Below are 7581 nucleotides of genomic sequence, written 5' to 3'. Positions count from 1 at the left end.
TCCCAGTGCCAGGACTCACATCCCAGTGCCACCACCCAAATCCCAGTGCCAGGACCCCCATCCCAGTGCCAGGACCCCCATCCCAGTGCCAGGACCGACATCCCAGTGCCAGGACCGACATCCCAGTGCCACCACCCACATCCCAGTGCCAGGACCCACAGCCCACTGCCAGGACCTCCATCCCAGTGCCAGGACCCAAATCCCAGTACCAGAACCCACATCCCAATGCCAGGACCCACATTTCAGTGCCAGGACCCAAATCCCCCTGCCAGGACCCAAATCCCAGTGCCAGGACCCAAATCCCAGTACCAGGACCCAAATCCCAGTACCAGGACCCAAATCCCAGTTTCATCACCCAAATCCCAGTACCAGGACCCAAATCTCAGTGCCAGGACCCAAATCCCAATGCCAGGACCCACATTTCAGTGCCAGGACACAAATCCCAGTGCCTGGACCAAAATCCCAGTTTCATCACCCACATCCCAGTACCAGGACCCAAATCTCAGTGCCAGGACCAAAATCCCAGTACCAGGACCCCCATCCCAGTTTCATCACCCAAATCCCAGTTTCATCACCCCCCTCCCGGTGCCCGGCCCCCCTCCCGGTGCCCGCCCGGCCCCGCCGCCGCTCCCGGCCCGCCGCGGCTCCCGCGGGTGCCCCGGTCCAGGCGGCCGGGCCGTTCCGGGGTTGCCATGGATATCCATCTCCCTGGCGACGGGATGCGCTTCCCGCTAGATGTCGCTTCTTCCCGCGCCCGGAGCATCCCCCGAGAGCTCGGGGTACCCCCCAAAACCCCTCCCGGTGCCAAAATCCCCCCAAAACGAGCTCGGTGAAGCTCCTCTCCATCATCTCCGCCACCTCCGTGCCCCGCGCCCCCAAATCCCCCCGGATCCCCCCGGATTTGACAGCGGCGGAGCCCCCAGGGCGCCGCTTTCAGCTCGGCGCGGCCCCAAAACGCCGAGGGGAAGGTGGAAGATGGATGCTCGGAGCGCCCCGGGGGACACAAAGGCGCCTTTGAGCGCCGATTTTACACCGCTCCCCATTAGCATCAGCAAAGGGAGCGCCCGCCGCGGGACACCGCCGGTTCGCCGCTCCCCCAATGTCCCCAAACGTCCCCAAAACGGAAAGGGAAACCAGACGAGGCCACATCTCCATCCCACGAGCGGGGCTGACCGCGGCATCCCCGTCCTGAAAGTGAAAAAAAAAACCAAAATAAAATTAAAATAAAACTTTCCCGCGGCGCACAAAGGCGGCGGGCCGGGCATTGTCCCGGGGCTGCATCGCATTACCGGGGCCGCAGGAATCGCTGGCGTTTCACGCTCCATCGAGCAGCTGCCCGTGTGTATTTTCTGCGTGGCACTTTTAGCATGACAAAAGCAGAGGGCCTGTGAACTCCTTGCTCTCCAGACCTCTCCGGCTCGTCCCCCCCGAGCGGAGCCCCCCTCGGTTAGCATAACAAACTGCCACGCTTCCCCTCCCGTGCTGCTTTTTTCCCTCCTTTTATTTGGGTTTTTATTGATTTTATTGATTTATTTTTTTTATTTTTAATTTTTTTTTAATTTTTTAAATTTAATTTTTTTAAAATATTATTTTAAATTTTTTTTTTAAATTTTTTTCTCCCCTCATCACCGTTAATTTAATGGATTTGGAGGTGGGGTTTTGGGGATGTCCCTGGCTCTTGTCACCCAGGTTTGGTGGCGATTTTAGAGCTGTCCCCTGAGGAGGGGACAGAGCTGGAGGAGCCAAACTCGGAGATTCTCCTGCTGGAGCTGCGGGCGTGCCTGGAAATTGGGTTAAAAAACGGAAAAAAAAGGGAATTGTGGGGCTGGAATGAGGCTCACGGGGCTGGGGCAACCTGGCCCTGTCCCCAACCTGTCCCCAGCCCATCCCCAACCTGTCCTCAGCCTGTCCTCAGCCTGTCCCACCTGTCCCCAACCTGTCCCCAACCTGCTCCTCACCTGTCCCCAGCCTGTCCCTAGTCTGTTTCACCTGTCCCCAGCCTGTCCCACCTGTCCCTAACCCACCCCTAACCTGTCCCCAGCCTGTCCCCAATCTGTCTCACCAGTTCCCAACCTGTCCACAGCCTGTCCTCACCTGTCCCTAATCTGTTTCACCTGTCCCCTGCCTGTCCCCACCTGTCCCAAACCTGTCCCAAACTTGTTTCACCTGTCCCCACCTGTCCCCAGCCTGTCCCCAGCCTGTCCCCACCTGTCCCCAGCCTGTCCCCAACCCATCCCCAGCCTGTCTCACCTGTCCCACCTGTCCCCACCTGTCCCCAGCCTGTCCCACCTGTCCCACCTGTCCCCACCTGTCCCCAACCTGTCCCCACCTGTCCCCAGCCTGTCCCCAACCCATCCCCAGCCTGTCCCACCTGTCCCTAACCCACCCCTAACCTGTCCCCAGCCTGTCCCACCTGTCCCCAACCCATCCCCAGCTTGTCCCACCTGTCCCCAGCCTGTCCCCACCTGTCCCCACCTGTCCCCAAACCTGTCCCAAACCTGTTTCACCTGTCCCCAACCTGTCCCCACCTGTCCCCACCTGTCCCCAACCCATCCCCAACCCATCCCCATCCTGTCTCACCTGTCCCCACCTGTCCCCAGCCTGTTCCCAGCTTGTCTCACCTGTCCCCACCTGTCCCCAGCCTGTCCCCAGCCTGTCCCACCTGTCCCCCTCAGGTGACCCCACTGAAGGGGGATCATGGCCCGTTCCCAGCTCCAGGAGAGGAAAAGGGGCTGAGGCTCAGGTGGGACCTCCCTGTCCCTGTCCCTGTCCCTGTCCTGTCCCTGTCCCTGTCCCTGTCCCTGTCCCTGTCCTGTCCTGTCCCTGTCCCTGTCCCTGTCCCTGTCCCTGTCCCCGTCCCTGTCCTTGTCCCTGTCCCTGTCCCTGTCCCCGTCCCTGTCCCCGTCCCTGTCCCCGTCCCCGTCCCTGTCCCCATCCCTGTCCCTGTCCCTGTCCCTGTCCCTGTCCCTGTCCCCGTCCCTGTCCTTGTCCCTGTCCCCGTCCCCGTCCCCGTCCCTGTCCTTGTCCCTGTCCCCTGTCCCTGTCCCTGTCCTGTCCCTGTCCCTGTCCCTGTCCCTGTCCCCGTCCCCGTCCCCGTCCCCGTCCCTGTCCTGTCCCCGTCCTGTCCCTGTCCCTGTCCCTGTCCCATCCCTGTCCCTGTCCCTGTCCCCACCCTCCCGCCCTGCAGGGACAGCCATTGTCCCCTCGGGGCTCTCAGACCCCCCTCACCTCCCTGGGGGGGCTGGGAGGGGAAAATCTCAATTTTGGGGACAGAAATTCCCCGGGGATAAAAATGAGAGCGGGCTCCAGATGAAATAATCTCAGTTTTATGATAAGAAAAAGAGAGGCCTAAAGCAGGGGGGCCCTGAACGATTTATTGACATTTTACAACAATTTCTGAACTATCTTCAACCCCCTGGACAGGGAATTTTGCCCCAAACGATTTATCAACATTTTACAACAATTTTTGAACAATCTTCAACCCCCTGGACAGGGAATTTTGCCCCAAACGATTTATCAACATTTTACAACAATTTTTGAACAATCTTCAACCCCCTGGACAGGGAATTTTGCCCCAAACGATTTATCAACATTTTACAACAATTTTTGAACAATCTTCAACCCCCTGGACAGGGAATTTTGCCCCAAACAATTTATTGACATTTTGCAACAATTTTTGAACAATTTTTAGCCCCCTTGACAGGGAATTCTGCCCCAAATGATTTATTGACATTTTTCAACAATTTCTGCACAATCTTTAACGCCCTGGACAGGGAATTTTGCCCCAAACGATTTATCAACATTTTACAACAATTTCTGAACAATTTCTGAACAATCTTCAACCCCCTGGACAGGGAATTCTGCCCCAAACGATTTATTGACATTTTACAACAATTTCTGAACTATCTTCAACTCCCTGGACAGGGAATTTTGCAGGGATTGGGGCACCCTGCAAGAAAAAGGGACAAACCCCCCTCAGACACCGGGACAGGCTGGGACAGGCTGGAGCTTCCAGCGCTCGGAATGTTCCGGAATTTTTCCCTTCCCCGGTGGCTCCCTGTCCTTACACACCCTGGGCTGTCACCTGGCTGTCACCTGGCTGTCACCTGGCTGTCACCTGGCTGTCACCTGGCCCAGGTGGGACCCCTGCTCGGTTTGGGGGGGGGATGGTGGATCAATCTCTCACCCAGGGTGGGAATTCCGGGCTCCGGCCACGTCCCGGCCCTGCGTGGTCACCTGGAGCCCCTGGTGTCCCCTCAGGTCACCTGGGACAGGGACACAGCGGGGTCAGCCCCGTGCCAGCCCAGGAGGAAGTGGGACAAGGCCCCAGGGAGGGGTGACCGTGTCCCCAGCGCCCCAAACCCCCCCCACGTCCCCATTGTCCCCACCCCGCTGTCCCCACTGTCCCCACGTGTCACCTGCAGTCCCCAGGAATGTTCCTGCTCCAAATTCCCAGTTCCCAGTTCCCAATTCCCAGTTCCCAGTTCCCAACTCCCAATTCCCAACTCCCAGTTCCCAATTCCCAGCTCCCAGTTCCCAACTCCCAATTCCCAGTTCCCAATTCCCAGTTCCCAGTTCCCAGTTCCCAACTCCTAGCTCCCAGTTCCCAGTTCCCAATTCCCAGTTCCCAGTTCCCAGTTCCCAATTCCCAGTTCCCAATTCCCAACTCCCAATTCCCAGTTCCCAGTTCCCAGTTCCCAATTCCCAATTAGGAAGAGCTGGATCTGTTTAATCTGGATCTGTTTGATTTTGGATCTGTTTAATTTGGGTCTCTGTAATTTGGGTCTCTTTAATCTGGATCTAATTGAGGAAAAGCTGGATCTGTTTAATCTGGAACTGTTTGATTTGGGTCTCTTTAATTTGGACCTGTTTGCTCTGAATCTGTTTAATTTGGGTCTCTAATTTCGACCTGTTTGATCTGGATCTGTTTAATTTGGGTCTCTAATTTGGATCTGCTAAATCTGGATCTGTTTAATTTGGGAAGAGCTGGATCCATTTAATTTGGATCTGTTTGATTTGGATCTGTTTGATTTAGGAAGAGCTGGATCTGATTAATGGGGATCTGTTTAATCTGGATCTGTTTAATCTGGATTTGTTTAATCTGGATCTGTCTGATTTGGATCTGTTGGATTATTTGGGAAGATCTGGATCTGTTTAATCTGGATCTGTTTGATGTGGATCTGTTTAATTTGGATGTGTTTGATTTGGATCTGTTTAATCTGGATCTGTTTAATTTGGGTCTCTAATTTGGATCTGTTGGATTTAGGAAAAGCTGGATCTGTTTAATTTGGATCTGTCTGATTGGGATCTGTTGGATTATTTGGGAAGATCTGGATCTGATTTATCTGGATCTGTTTAATCTGGTTTGATTGATTTGGGAAGGGCTGGATCAGTTTAATTTGGATCTGTCTAATTTGGATCTGTTTGATTTGGATCTGTTTGATCTGGATCTGTTTAATCTGGATCTGTTTAATCTGATCTGTTTAATTTGGGTCTCTAATTTGGATCTGTTGGATTATTTGGGAAGAGCTGGATCTGTTTAATCTGGATCTGTTTGATTTAGGAAAAACTGGATGTGTTTAATTTGGATCTGTTTAATTTTGATCTGTTGGATTATTTGGGAAGGGCTGGATCTGATTAATGGGGATCTGATTAATGTGGATCTGTTTAATCTGGATCTGTTTAATCTGGATCGGTTGGATTTTGGATCTGTTTAATCTGGATCTGTTTGATCTGGATCTGTTTAATCTGGATCTATTTAATCTGGGTCTGTTTAATCTAGATCTATTTAATTTGGATTTTTTTTATTATTTGGGAAGGGCTGGATCAGTTCCAGGGCCATCCCAACAAACAGCCCCAGGAATTTCAGGCAGGAAAACCAGAATTTCTCAATATTCCCCTCGAGGAACCACCCACACTCGAGGGGTTTTTTTGGGGAGGTGAAACCAACCCCCCAAAATTCCCATTTTCCCAGGGCACAGCGAGAGCCGCTGGAACCTCCCCTGGGGAAAACCAAAAATCCAAAAGTGGATTTGGGGCAGAACTCGGCACTTCTGGGAAAACCCCGGGAAAAAGAGGAGGAATTTGGGAATTATTTGGGAATTATTTGGGAATTTGGGAATTATTTGGGAATTATTTGGGAATTATTTGGGAATTTGGGAATTATTTGGGAATTATTTGGGAATTATGTGGGAATTTGGGAATTATTTGGGATCCCGGGGTCTCCACTCCCTCCCCCCCCTCGGCAGGCTGGGAACAGCTTGAGTGTCCAGGCGGGAATTCATTTGCATAAATTTCCATAGGGATGAGGAGGAGGAGGAGGAAACCCCGAGGCTCTCAAATCTCTGCTCCCAAGGTTGGAAAATTCCTGAAATTCCCCAAATTCCCCCCAAAACTTCCCGAGAATCGCCTTTCCCCCGTTCCCATTCCCATTCCCATCCCCGTTCCCATCCCTGTTTCCATTTCTATTCCCATTCCTGACCCCAATCCCAATCCCAATCCTGACCCCAATCTCATTCCCATTCCCAACCCCATTCCCCCATTCCCATCCCCATTCCCATCCCCAATCCCATTCCCATCTGGGAACCTCAGCCAGGCCCAGCCTCATCTCCAGCTTAGCTGAGCTCGGCTTAATTGTGGGGAAAAGCGTGAGCAGCACCGTAATTAGCAGCTGGAAAACACCCTAAAAACCCCCCAAAACCCCCTAAAACCCCAAAAAATCCCAAAAACCGCCATGGGGACAGACCAGGACCCTGCTTGAGCTCCCCAAAACCCCCTGGGGGCTCAGCCAGGCCCAGCCTCATCTCCAGCTTAGTTGAGCTCGGCTTAATTGTGGGGAGAAGCGTGAGCAGCGCCGAAATTACCAGCTGGGAAAAACACTAAAAACCCCAAAAAACCCCAAAAAACCCCACGGGGATGAGCCAGGACCCTCCCTAAGCTCCCCAAAACCCGCTGGGGAACCTTGGCTAGGCCCAGCCTCATCTCCAGCTTAGCTGAGCTCGGCTTAATTGTGGGGAGAAGCGCGAGCAGCGCCGAAATTACCAGCGGAGAAAAAACGAAAAAAACCCCAAAAAACCCCAAAAACCCCAAAAAACCCCACAGGGATGAGCCAGGACCCTCCCTGAGCTCCCCCAAACCCTCTGGGGGCTCAGCCAGGCCCAGCCTCATCTCCAGCTTAGTTGAGCTCGGCTTAATTGTGGGGAAGAGCGAGCGGAGCAGCGCCGTAATTAGCAGCCCTGCCCCCAGCAGCTCTTGATGATGATGAAGGCGCTAATTTGGGCCGCATCTGGGCCCCCACCTGCTCTGAATATGCAAATAAGGCTGATTTGCATATTGGGTTTGGGGGAAGGAACAAAGAGACCCCACAAAGGATGGGGGGAGGTTGGGATGAAAGGGAATTTCTTGGGTTGGCCAAAATGGGGAGAATTTGGCTTTAAATGGAATTTCTTTATTTTGCCAAAATGGGGAAAATTCAGGCTTAAAGGGAATTTCTTGGGTTTGCCAAAACGGAGAGGATTTGGCCTTAAAATAGAATTTCCTGAGGTTGACAGAATGGGGAGAATTTGGCCTTAAAATGGAATT

This window comes from Fringilla coelebs (genome assembly GCF_963513975.1).
Source record: "Fringilla coelebs genome assembly, chromosome: 24".
Classification (NCBI taxonomy): Eukaryota; Metazoa; Chordata; class Aves; order Passeriformes; family Fringillidae; genus Fringilla; species Fringilla coelebs.
Note: the sequence above shows the minus strand (reverse complement) of the source record.